Source organism: Lagopus leucura, unplaced genomic scaffold (assembly GCF_019238085.1).
Source record: "Lagopus leucura isolate 7727_CA_CO unplaced genomic scaffold, USGS_WTPT01 Super-Scaffold_100001, whole genome shotgun sequence".
NCBI lineage: Eukaryota > Metazoa > Chordata > Aves > Galliformes > Phasianidae > Lagopus > Lagopus leucura.
In genome coordinates, this window is record NW_024962262.1 from 64,190,194 (window position 1) to 64,203,431 (window position 13,238).

The 13,238-nt window shown below is 41.5% G+C and overlaps 1 long non-coding RNA gene across 1 annotated transcript; it reads left to right on the forward strand.

Annotated features, from left to right (window-relative positions):
• Positions 1 to 2,923: 2,923 nt before the first annotated feature.
• Positions 2,924 to 9,134, forward strand: LOC122177206. Its single transcript, XR_006177980.1, has 3 exons — positions 2,924 to 3,038; positions 7,183 to 7,302; positions 7,404 to 9,134. It is a non-coding gene; the product is annotated as an uncharacterized LOC122177206 (long non-coding RNA).
• The last annotated feature ends 4,104 nt before the right edge of the window (positions 9,135 to 13,238 follow it).

Sequence of the window (13,238 nt, forward strand, 5' to 3'; positions counted from 1 at the left end):
AGGAAGAAGGTCTGGGTTCCCTGATGACTGAGAATGATGAATATGCAGAGCTGGTGTGGTAATCTTTTAAGTGATGGGCTTTTCTGAAGCCTCAATAAAATATTTAGTAGGGAAGATCTTCCTATGTATACACCACAGACTCTTTGAAATATGGAACGCCTTGAAATAAAGTGCAATTAGCAACTGTAAATATAGGACTGCAAAAAAAAAGGAGTAAGCACTTTTCAGGAAAAAGAAAGTTTGAAAAAGTAATAAATTGCCTTAAATTCTAAAAAAAGTTTCATCAATAATGGGAAAGGTACCAGAAAGTTTCTGTGACTCAGTATTGATTTTTATGCCTCCTTCGAAAGGCACTTGCAGGTCATTACTGAATTAGATGGAGCAACCCTGAAGATCCTCAGGGTTGCCATCCTCAGAAGCGAGGTATTTGTTACTCACGGTCACTGCAGCTGTTTATTTTTGGAAAGCCATTAGTTCCACATTGTTCGTAAGAAAGAACAGTTTCAAGTGCCTAGCAAAAAAAAATCTGAAGTTTCTATTACTGCCTGTGAGTGTTTATACACAACTCTTCTAAAGAATTTTATTTCTACCATAAAATAATACTTCATTATCTTCTGTCTTAGCTTATTTTAGCTTTTCAGCTGATTATTAACTAACATCCTACTGTCAGCTGACTTGTGAGCATCATTTTTACCATCTGATGTTAAAGCCATGGCATATACATGTAGGAGTCTGGTATAAATAAACACAAGCAGTAGTGTAGTGTTTAGTAAGGAAATAACTTAGTAGGTGGTTAGGCCAGCCTCTGGGTGGACAAGAGTCTGAATAACTACTTTATTCCTGCTGGCATTGGCAATTCAGATGCATCTTCATTTTGTGTGATGTTGAGGAAGAAGGCTGAATTTGGGACGTTGTTTTTATTCCATCTATCCAATTGGCTAAGCCAAAACACTTACTGCACCACAGTACAAGATTCATTTGGCTTCTCACTTATATCATATTGCCTGCCAGCCTTACACTTTAAGTTTTTGTTAGAATACACAGGTTATTTTTCATCTCTCCTTCAGCAGCTCAAATTCATGTTGGTGCCAGTTCTTCATTGCCCTTTCTGCATCTTTTTTCTTCAGTTTCTTCAGTTTTTCTTCATTTTTTCTTATTTTCGCTTACATTATCTGTTGCTTCATGCAGAAGAGGGTATCTTCTCTAAATATTAAATGTACAGTAGAACATAAAGAATAAAGAAATCCCCAAACTAATCCTTCTGTGTAGTGCTACTTTACAACTTCATTTCCTTTCAGTTTTAGCAGCCTACCAACATTAGGATTACTTTCTCCAGATAACTCTTCTTTTCCCCAGTGTGGGTTAAATGCCTGTGCTGGGAAAAAAAAAGATTAAAAAAAAAAAGCATTCTTAAGGGAATTTAAAGTGTAAGCCTTTATGTTCTATATTATATTTACTAGAAATTCTGGGTGCATGAAGATAGTTAATCGGAATGTGCTAGGAGAGGATAGTAGAGTGCCAAACCCCACCAGTCCCAGTTGTGCCTGGGAAGGTGCCATTGAGTGGCTCCAGCTGCATCCTGGGACTAGAGCAAACCCAAATCAGCTGAATTAGTTTTCTGTTATTTTGGAGATTCATGGAGATTAAGACAAAAATAAAACTGCCACTGCTGGTTTGCTCCAATTTCCTTCTTTTTACCAGGTAAAAGATGAGAATTTTTAAAATAGTATTGGACCTATGATTTATTCTGTTGTTTTTATTTCAGTTTTTGGTGCCCTAGTTAATGGAAATGGAATGTGGCTTGGAGGCTTCATTTGAGGAAAAATAAGTTAATTGCACTTGAACATTCTCTGAAGACAGGAAAATATAAAAAGAGGCCATGCTGAGCATCTGCTTTAATAATTCCATGGACAGCAGCAGAAGAGGAAGGGTTACAGCAAACTTGGAAGGCAACCAGAGCATCTTTTATGTTCTTCTATTGTCTATTTTCTTTATTTTACATAGGACCTGTCATGAAGATCTTTCTACTTTATTTCTTGGGAAAGTAATTATACTTCTCCTTTAATCAGACAACTACTTGGTGTCTCATACGACTGTCTTCCCCCTCCCCCGTTCTCCCCCCAAAAATATGGAGATATGTTTATCCTTACAGGTTGATTTCTGATGATTTTTGAAAGATGTGATCATTTCTGTTTATCTTTCCTAGAAATACTAGGCCTTCAGTTAGGACTGTTTAAACAGTTACTATTATTTTGGATGGGAAGAAGAAAATAGGTGGATCACTAAGTATTGTCTATTTGCTTTTGTGATGTTCAATCTTGTTCTAAATGCTTTGTCATTACGTTTACTAGATAAAGTCACCTCCGTATTTCAGCACAAGAATTTGCTGCTTGTACTCTGTTGTGTCAGGATTTGTGTATATAATACCTTTCTCAAAGCTTACAGTCACCAGAAATCACAAATAGATTTAAAAGTGTGTATCTCTGGAAGATGCAGACATGGAAATGCTTTTTCTCACTGAAAGGCATCTGAAGGGTGTACATGAACTCTAAAGAGATCATTCCTTTAGCACTCTTCACTGATTTTCTATTATTCAAAAGTAACTTAGAATTGGAAATAAGAAATTACTCTAGTGTTGGAGCTGATTTATTCCATACGTTGCTGTAAAATCAAACTAACTTCTCAACTTAAAGCTATGTTTTCCAATCAAATATCTTTTTCTCCTGTACACTGAAATCTCTTCAAACACTATAATTTGCAGGTTTAAGGAGCCATGTTGGGCCCCCTCTGAATGCTGCAGTTAGTGGGTTCTCATAAGTATTCCTGTAAAGTATATTAAGGACTGTCATAGGTCAGCAATAGTAGCTGATAAGTATTCTAAATTCATTAAGTTGATTTGCACTGTTTTGCACAGTTACAGTAAAGTGACAAATTCATGTATCATCGGATGACTTGATAAACCAGTGAGAGCTTGTCTCCAGCACCAGAGACCTTCCAGCGTTTGTCTCCAGCTTCTCCAACATATCAAACAGCTCAAGGTCAGTTCCTTATGGCAGTGCCTATCTGTAACTGCTGGCACACAGCTGCTGGTGCGCTGGCTGGCCGTGGGCTCTGCCATTGAGCTCATGTGTGTCTACCCAAACTTGGCCTTCTTGTGGGGTGCTCGTGCCTGCACAGGTGGACGCTCAGGTGCTTGGCTGAATCAAGGCTATGAGAGCAGCTTCCTGCCTCTTCACAGTGAGGAATGGCCTAGGTACAACCCCATGCTCTAGAGCTGCCTTCTCCAATGGGACATCATACAGAGTTCTTAGTTTCACAACTGGAGTTGGTACTCTCTTCAATGTAGATTTCATTGCAGACATGGTTTACATTTACAGTGGGTGTAGAGAAATCAGGAGATATAATAACATTTGAGGTTTCTGAGGTACGTGTTAGCTATGAAGTCGTTTTCTATACCTCCCAGTTTCATAAACATGAAAAGAGATCGCTGTTCGTTTCCCCAGACACTCTAATTTGGGGCAGCAGCACTGAGGGTATGTCCGGCAGATATTTTGGAAGAAGGTAGCTCTTTTTCATTGTATTTGGGCTTTGAAATGCTGTCCTTGTAACTCATTCAGAGAACTTGTACTGAAAGCAAAAGAAAGTTTTGTGCAGGAGGTTATTTTCCAGCATGAAAAATGTCGATGTGGGCTTGGTGCTGAAGCTGCAGCCACAGAGCTGCAATGAACTCAGTTCAAATTTACTGATGGCAAACAACTTTTACATGGCTCTTCAGCAGTGTTTAGGACTTTCCATTTACCTATCTAAATTTCTTTCAGACTGGCAAAGACCAGCCAGCATATTCTATCTGCCCACGCGGAGGATTTTTTTTTTTTTTTGGCATTGGTACAACATTCAAAAAGCTTTTTTATACTTTCAATCGAGTTTCCAAGGCTTTTGTTACCTACAGTGAACACTTCATTTAGTAAGTTAACATGTACAGTGCAAAGTATCTGATTCTCATTGTGCTGGCTCTCAGCAGAATAGCTTTTCCTAACTGATGTAGTAATTTACTAATATTAATACTGTGACTTGTTTACAATTACATCCCTCACCAGTTTTTTAATTATTAGTACTAATAGTGAAGATTGTATTTTATTGTCAGTTTGGTTTTGCTTTGTAGTACCAATTAAGAAAACAATGATGATGTTTCCCTCCATGGTGCCTAGGCTGGCGTTCCACCAAAACTGCTCAAAAGGGGCTTCTGTGGTTGTGCCCCTTATGTGGAAAGAGCAGTTGTGCTCAGCTGGCTGAGAGGGCTGATGGCTTCTGTGCCACTCTGGTGGAGGCCAGCTCTATAGCTTCTCAAAAGCTATTCTCTTGTTTTATTAGAAAAGTAATTGTTCTCCTACCTCAGGACTGCTGGAAGGCTGAGCTGTGGGAAAGGGAAAGGGAAAGGAAAGCTTTCCTGGTATTCTGGACCAGTGGGGTTTTCTGGATGTTTTAGCATGTGTCTGGGCACTTGGAAAAGTTAGAGCAGATGGTAATGCGCAAACTGTTGATAACTTCATTCATTCCCTGAGGGATGTTGTCATTAAGCTGGAGCTGACCACCCACTGCCTTGGAGCTCTTAGCATTCAAACATGGGTGGAAACAAAGGAGGTTACCTTCAGATCCAGAAGGCCAGACACTTTTTTTACTGAACAGAAGAGGAAACACAGGAATTGCTTCTAATGTTGTGTTTCAAAACCTTCCTACTGCTCTGGGATCTTTCTTCTAACTGTTTCTCAATTACTTAGGGCCAGTTGGCAATTTTTAAGAGCTTCACCACAATGCAGCGAATTACATAGCTATAAGATTTGACATAAAGATAACATTAAAAAAGCAAATATAAATAATCCTTATTTTTGTTCCATGCAAAAGTAGATGAAAATATACACTGTAGTATGTTTGGTCAAGCATACAAAGCAAGACTAATTGTGGTTATAATACAATATGTGACTACGGCTGTTGGTAGGTTCACCACCGTAATGCATTTCTTATTATTTTAACACATGTAAGTATGTGAGTGTGCAGCTCCCCAGGGATGAGCTACAAGCTTGCCATAAGTTAGTTATCTGTTGTGTCTGTGCATGCACACACAGCCCTCTGCCATGCCAAACAGCCTGCTTATCCGTAAGGTGCTGTCAGATGAAAACTGAACAGCTGTGATTATCCATCTTGTGGGTTGTACCATGAATTTTTCCTTATAGGTAGCTTTTCTTTTTGAATTCACTAAATTAACTGCAGTTTAACAAAAACACAATAATTATGAAAATTGGAAGGCAAAAAACAATACCAAAACATTATGTGCTGCAAGAAGTGCCCTGCACCATCATCACTACAGATTAATTTCTACTGTTGTTGCTTACACAAGCTGTTGTGGAGATAAAGATGAATGTACATTAGGTTATAATTGCTCCCATATCCGCAGGAATCGTACTCTTAGCTTCTTCTCCTTGTTCTCCTGCTCCTGGAAGGTGAGGGCCATCATTCCCACACGTGATAATACATCTGCTTTGCAGGACATGGTTGAAATCCTTGAAGAGGGCCCTGTGATGAACCTGTTAGAAATTCTGCACTACCACAAGGAGAGAACAAATGTAACATGATCACTAAGAGATACATATATCAAAGGATTATCTGGGCTTTCATCAGCACTTTAGCCCACTCAGGGCTGAGAGGCAAAACTGAGTCATGCAGGGCTAATGCAATTAGCACACCTGTTGGCAGTGATAAGCATTGCACGTTTGGTCACCAAAATTTCATGAGGTTTCCAGCAATGCTGTGAAATTTATGGCCTATATCTCTTCTGACAGCATACATTGTGTCTTCATCTGACATGGACTTTCCATTTCTGATTTTTTCAGCTAGTGGAAAGCTAAAGATCATAGTCTACAGTCTACTAGATCAAGACAGAGGAGCCGCTCTCCTCTCACTACGAGATCAGCTTGCCTGCCATTTCGTAGAATCATAGAATGGTTTGGGTTGGAAGGCACCTTTAAGATCATCTAGTTCCAGCCACTTGCTATAGAAGGGACACTTCCCTCTAGACCAGGTTGCTCAAAGCCCCAGCCTAGGCTTGAATGCTTCCAGAGAAGGGGCATCCACACCCTCACTGAGCAGCCTGTTCCGGTGTCTCACCATTCTCACAGTAAAGAATTTCTTCCTAATAGCTAGTCTAAATCTACATCTTCCAGTTTAAAAGCTTTCTCTCATCCTGTCACTACGTGCCCTTATAAAAAGTCCCTCCCCAGCTTTCCTGCAGTCCCCCCTCAGGTACTGGAAGGCTGCTATAAGGTCCTCCAGAGCCTTCTCTTCTTCAGACTGAAGAGCCCCATTTCCCTCAGCCTGTCCTTGTAGGGGAGGTGCTCCATCCCTCTGATCATCTTCATGCCCCTCCTCTTTTATTTATTTACTTTTTAACATTTACAAAGCCTGAGTTAACCATGTAGAATAATTAGCTTGCAGAATGCAGTGCCTCTGAAGGAGAACAAAGCAGGATGTATTTCTGACAGGTCCTTTTTGTGTCTCCAGCATATAGCAGGTCTGGAGTGACAGAGAAGAGGCAGTGAAGGGTGCTCTTTCTTCAATATTGCTTAAAAATAAGAGGCAGGCAGATAACTACTTTTCATTTTTTTCCAGAAGAGATAACAAAACAGAAAGATAGCAGTTTCTAAACTTATTTCTCTCATTTTTCACAGTAAATCTATGTTTGAATTGAGCACAGAAAGAAATATCTTGCTTGAGGTGATTGTTCATACAGCAGAGCAATGGCAAGTAAACGAGTTTGGTATTATGCTGTTATTTCTTTGCTCTGACACGTTCAGGGGTAAACTAAGCATCATTAGATGTAAACTAAGCCACATCCATAAGAAGTGCCTGAATTTAAGATTCAGGTGACTACAAACACAAATTCAGCACCAGAAATTAACCAAATGCTCCCAGTATTTCCATCTCACTCTGCTCCCCATTCACAGCCCTGCATTGAGTGCAATCGATCACAACATTTCACTGCTACAGTCTTTGAAGAAGCAGCCTACAGTAGCAGGAATATAAATTTGGTCATAAGGTAGAATTCTTCATCTTGTTAGAAGGTGGCTTGTTTTTCTGCTTGCAAAGGGAAAGAGGTGCTTTTGGGGTGAAATAAGTGTTGTTTTACAGGAGGCTGCTAACACAGGCTAGATGGATCCCATTCCTGTGCCTGCTGCTCTCCATTTTAAAAGAGGACCCAAAATGAGTAGCTCTGATGTAGACATCAGCTGTGCAGCTATCCAAGCTCAGGTGAGATAAATGATACCCTTAATGTAATAAAACAAGCAATGCCATCCCCCATTTCTTCATCTGCACGTCCCTTCCTTACCTGTTGCTTTTCATTTTTTCAGTCTTCCCACTGTTTCCATCCATAGAAAAGCAAAGTGCTTCCTGCAGAGACCAGCACAGTCTCCTGCCTCTCGGTGATCTGGGGAACGCGTGCTCAGATGGCCATTTCAGAAGTGACAGGACTTGGCAAACACTTTGTTTCTTCAGCAGTACTGTAGGCTGACCTTATCTGGACTCCCTACCAGCTGTGGGGGCAGTAACCTCAGATGCACCAAACAGCCAAAGCTGGTACAGTGCTGCAGCACCTGTCCAAACAGAGTTTTTCTGCCAGTTGTTCCTGGTTCTGTTCTGGTCCTCCTTTTACCTGTAAATGAGCCCTTATACATGAACCAATGCATTCACAAACACAGGGCCATGGTTAGTGGGCACAGTGATGATGGATCAATGGTTAGACTAGATGATTGTGATGGTCTTTTCCAACATCAGTGATTCTGTAGATCCTGTGGAGACTAGAAGGTATGCACTGCACCTTCATCACCACTTTGCACATCTGAAATCCATTTTACCTCTTTGTAGAATGTTTATGTTGTCAGTGCCGGAGAAACATAAACCCTAAACTATTAGAAAACTAATTTGGTTGCAGTCTGTACCCACTCAGGTAGGGGGGAAAAATAAAGAAACTACGGTCAAGTGATGAAAGAGAGAGTCAAAATAAGGTATTTAAATTGCTATTTATTGCAAATTAATATTAAAAGCAGATCCAAAAATTCTGTTGTGTGCAGCAACAGTCAACTCTAATTCTTTCAGCTGATCTCTCCTTCCCTGTATTTTTGTTTAGTAAGTAACCCGTCAGCTCTGATCAGGAGTGGGATTTGTTAGTGCTGAGGCAACAAACAGCCCCACAGCTAGCAGCCCTATGGGGAGAGGAGTGGCAAGCTGCCAGAGCCTAGCACTCTCTGGCCAGGCCTTTTCAGATAGTCCACACGTGGAGGGCTTAATGTTTCAATACTCATTTTACCTGCTTGAAGGTATTTGATGAAGCAGAGGATCTTCACGTAGCAGATAAACTTACTGTAATCACAACTCAGTATAGCAATTGCAGTACGGATGAGTGACAGTAAAAACATGATTCCCATTACTGACCTCTATGCACTCGTTGTCAGGATGTCAGGCATCCTAATTGCCAGGAAGGAGCAAGTTGCTTGAAGCCAGCTCAAGCCTGTTGCTTTTTTCCGAGCTAATTTTGCAGATTGCTTGGCTTTTGCACTCAGTGTTGGGCTGAACCACGTAGCCACTTGGCCCATGCTGGTCTGGCTGTCACATAGACATTCATGTTCTTCTGGTGAACTCAAGTGAGGTTATTCACAGCCCTTGAATAACTCAACTGACAGAGATACTTATCTACACAGAAAAAACAAGCCACCTTCCAGTCCCCATGGTGCTAAGTTTGTCTTCCTTTACAATAGATGTGGTCACTCCCTATAATTTACACAAGGAAAAGCACATTTTCCTTGCCCATATCCTGAAGATTCTCCATTGTAGAGGTTTGTTGGCCATTCACATAAACCTGACATAGTGCAGAGAAACACTTTAGAGGGCAGATAATTTGAGTTCTTCAGACAGATGACAAGATTAGGAAAACATGAGATAAAAACTCTTTTATCTGTCAAGCTGTGCAGTTGGTCTTTGGTACAAAGACGGGGAACAGCTATGCAGTTCTACCAGGCAAAGTGAGAAAATTAGGAGGAAACAAACAACATAAAATAAATAAATAAATAAATAGTAAATATTTCAAAAACAAAACCATTTCTTCCATAATATAAGGAACATTCATAGAATGGTTTGGGTTGAAAGGGACCTCAAAGCCCACCTATCCCAACCCCTGCCATGGGCAGGGCTGCCCCCCACCAGCTCAGGCTGCTCAGGGCCCCATCCAACCTGGCCTTGAGCGCCTTCAGAGATGGGGCACCACAGCTTCTCTGAGCAGCTGTACCAGTGCCTCACTGCCCACTGAGGAAAGATTTTTCTCCTTGTATTTAATCCAAATCTACTATTTTTTAACTTAAAGTCATTACTCCTTGTTGCTACATTCTCTGAAGAGAGTCCCTCCCCAGCTTTCCTGTAGGCTCCTTGCTCTTCTTTTTGAGAGGTGTGTTTTTAATAAGAAGTTAAGCACAAAGTCTTGACGTCAAAAAGAAAAAGAAATACATCAGGGAGATGTAACATTAAAAGTATGATGAGCTTTGAGGTAGCTGAATTCATATGTGAATCACAGACTTGGGCGCGTTAACCATCTCTTGTGAAAGGTCCTATATTGGCCCTTTCTCTCTGACACCACCACAATGATGACTCTGGTCACTGAAGAAACGGAACCTCTACCTCTCTACTCCCAGAATTTGGGAAAACAATGAAAAGAGAGAATTTTAAATGCACTTGCATGAAGTGTTCAGCATGTTATTTGCTGTTATGACTGAAGAGTTAGGATTATGTTTTTCGTATACCTTTAGATGTACATTTGTTGAAAACTTTGTGTGTGTGTGTTTGTGTGCGTGCGTGTTGTCATATAAAACAGGAGACAATAAGTTATTTCCTTGGGGTAAGACACAGGTCCCTGGATAGAGAACTTCTTTCAAAGTGGTTTCTCTCACTGAACAAATTTGATGTCAGCAGAATTTGTGAACCAGAGAAAGAGCAACACAGTTATCTTTCACTTCCAGCTTTAATGAACAGCTTTGGAAACCACTAGGAAACATTTATATTCCCCACATTCACTGCTGCAATAAACCCAGTTTCATTTTCAAAGCCAGGCAACAGCATGTGGGAATTTCACACCCTTGGTGATTTTTATTGTTCATGAAAACATCTGTATTTCCTCCTTTGGTGGTTAGGTAATTTCTGTCACAACCAGAATACACTTAAATAGCTTAGCCATATTTAATGTAATGTTGTGCTATTACTCTGTGGTCAATGTTATCATTATGCCTCTTTCCCAAGTTTTATTTGCAGTGCTCTTCCTGAGGTACTGTATCTTCTGATGTGCATTTTCACTGCTTTGTTACCAGCAGCCCCCTGGGGCTGCCAGACCCACAGCCTGGCAGAGATGAGGTGCAGTGCTTCCATGCCCCAGATCTGCCCATGAAAGGCTCAGACACTCTGCAGCAGGAGGCCAGGACAGCTGCACATTTGCCTAGAAGTTCAGTCAGTGTTTCTGCATCCTTTCTGATGGGTGCAGGCACCCTGGCTCTCAGGTCAAGAGACCTAGACAGGCTTGAGCCGTGGGCCCAGGTAAACCTCATGAGGTTCAGCAAATCTAAGTGTGGTCTTGCACCTGGATTGTGGCAATCCCCACTATAAGTTGGGGGATGTAAAGATGGAGCACAGACCTGTCAAAAAGAACCTAAGAGTGCTGGTGGAAGGCAAGCTGGACACGAACCAGCAGTGAGCCCTCTGTACTCTGAGCTGCGTCCAAAGAAGCATGGCCAGGAGGTAAGGGAGGTGATCCTGCCCCTCTACTCTGTACTAGTGAGGCATCACCTGGATTACTACATCCAGATGCGGAGTCCTCAGTACAGGAGAGACATGGACCTGTTGGAGTGCATCCAGATGACGGCCACAAAAATGATCAAAGGGATGGAACAACTCTTGTATGAGGACAGGCTGAAAGAACTGGGGCTGTTCAGCCTGGAGTAGGCTCTGGAGAGACCTGAGAGCCGCTATTCAGTATTAAAAGGGGGCTATAAGAAGAAAGGGGACAGACTATTTATGAGGGTCTGCGGTGACAGGGCAAGGAAAAATGGTTTCAAACTAAAAGAAAAGAGATTGAGATTAGATATAAGGAAAAGGTTGTTTTTATAACGGTAAGGGTGGTGAGGCACTGGCACAGGTTTCCCAAAGAGGTGGTAGAAGCCCTTACCCTGGAGACATTCAAGGCCAGGCTGGAGGGAGCTCCGGGCAGCCTGATGTAGCTGTAGGTGTCCCTGTTCACTGCAAGGGGACTTGGACCAGTAATCTTTAAGGGTCTCTTCCAACTCAAACAATTCTGTACCATGATTCTCAATTCTTTATTGAAAACATGCAGCTGGTGTTTGAAACAACCTCACAAAAACAGAATTCCTACTAAGGATTTATTAGAAAAAAAGTAATAGATACTGTAAAGAATCTTAAATGCCAGAAGTTTGCACCACATTCTCACTGATTGAAGAATGGAATCTTTCAAACCAAGGAACTCACTAGCCACCTAAGAAGGATACAGTCAAAAAAAAAGCACAGTGATGCTGCTAAACTACTCTGCTTTTCTAAGGGATTTAATTGGGAGAGGGAACCACACATGACCTAGATGAGAAGATAGATGCTCATCCAGATAGATGCTTATGCACAAAACTACAAGCTGCCTCAAGCATTACCACCGATGGAATAATGTCACAAGCATAACATTTCAATGGTGAAGAGTATTCTTCATGACAAATCCTGTATGCGTGCAGCTGTTAAGTGCTCAAATGCAGAGTTAGCAGATAAGGGCAACAGAAGTTCACAGTTAATCTAGCTGGACTGTTTCTCTTCCCAATCTGCTTCAGTTACAGAAGTATTGCTCACAAGGTGATCATTTGCACTAAGAAGTGTTACAGACTTGAAAAGTGGAAATTTGGAAGATTTTCGAAATCCAGAAAACAAGATCAGTCAAGGAACCATCAAATACCTGGGGAAACTGCTTCGTCAAAGGATATATTTCAGCTTGGAGTAGAACTAGAGGGCAGTGAGTCAGGAAAACATGATGGAACACTGCTATGAACATAGCATCATGTTTGGTAAGCTCATTATTGCTACAATATAACATAAAAAGGTTCTTGTTATCAGTCTCTTGAAAAATCTGATGGTTGTCTGTTTTAATACTGTAAATTAATGCATGAACAAATAGATGATGACATTGTGCAGGCAGATTACACAGAATTCTATTTAATCAAATTGCGACAAGATCATTAGTTTGTTTTTTAAAATACACATTATTTTATGTATTTAATGTCAGTTCTACAAGATAAGCAAATTTTGTTTGGCAGCTAGTGTTGTACCTACGATGCCAATTCTTACCAGTAGCATTGATCTGAGCTCTTTACAAAGGCTACAGCACAGCCAGTCAGTCTGCTTCTCAAATAGTTTCACTTAAGTAATGGAAAAGCCTGAAGCAAGTTTCAAAAACATACTTATAAGGATTTGCCTTGTGGGTTTGTAACTTATTTTTCTTGATCGTTCTGTGTGGTACAACAGTGACCTGAGGTATCAGTAACTGCAAAGAGTATCAGTGTACACTTATAGAATCACAGAACAGCCAGGGTTGGAAGGGACCTCAAGGATCATTAAACTCCAACCCCTCAACACATGCAGGGCCACCAACCTCCCCATTTAATACCAGACCAGGCTGCCCAGGGCCTCATCCAACCTGGGGCATCCTCCAAGGACGGGGCATCCACAACCTCTCTGGGCAGCCTGTTCCAGCACCTCACCACTCTCTCTGTAAAGGACTTCCCCCTGACATCCAATCTAAATCTTCCCTCCTTCAACTTCAAACCATTTCCCCTTGTCCTGCCATTATCTACCCTTTCAAAGAGTTGACTCCCTTCCTGTCTGTAGGCTCCCTTTAGGTACTGAAAGCCTGCAATGAGGACACCCCACAGCCTTCTTTTCTCCAGGCTGAACAAGCCCAGCTCCTCAGCCTGTCTTCATAGAGGAGGTGCTCTAGCCCCCTGATCATCTTTGTGGCTCTCCTCTGGACCCTCTCCAACAGCTCCCAGTCTTTCTTGTACTGGGGGCTCCACACCTGGACGCAGCGCTGTAGATGGGGCCTCACACGAGCAGAGTAGATGGGGACAATCACCTCCCTGTCCCTACTGGCCACCCCTCTT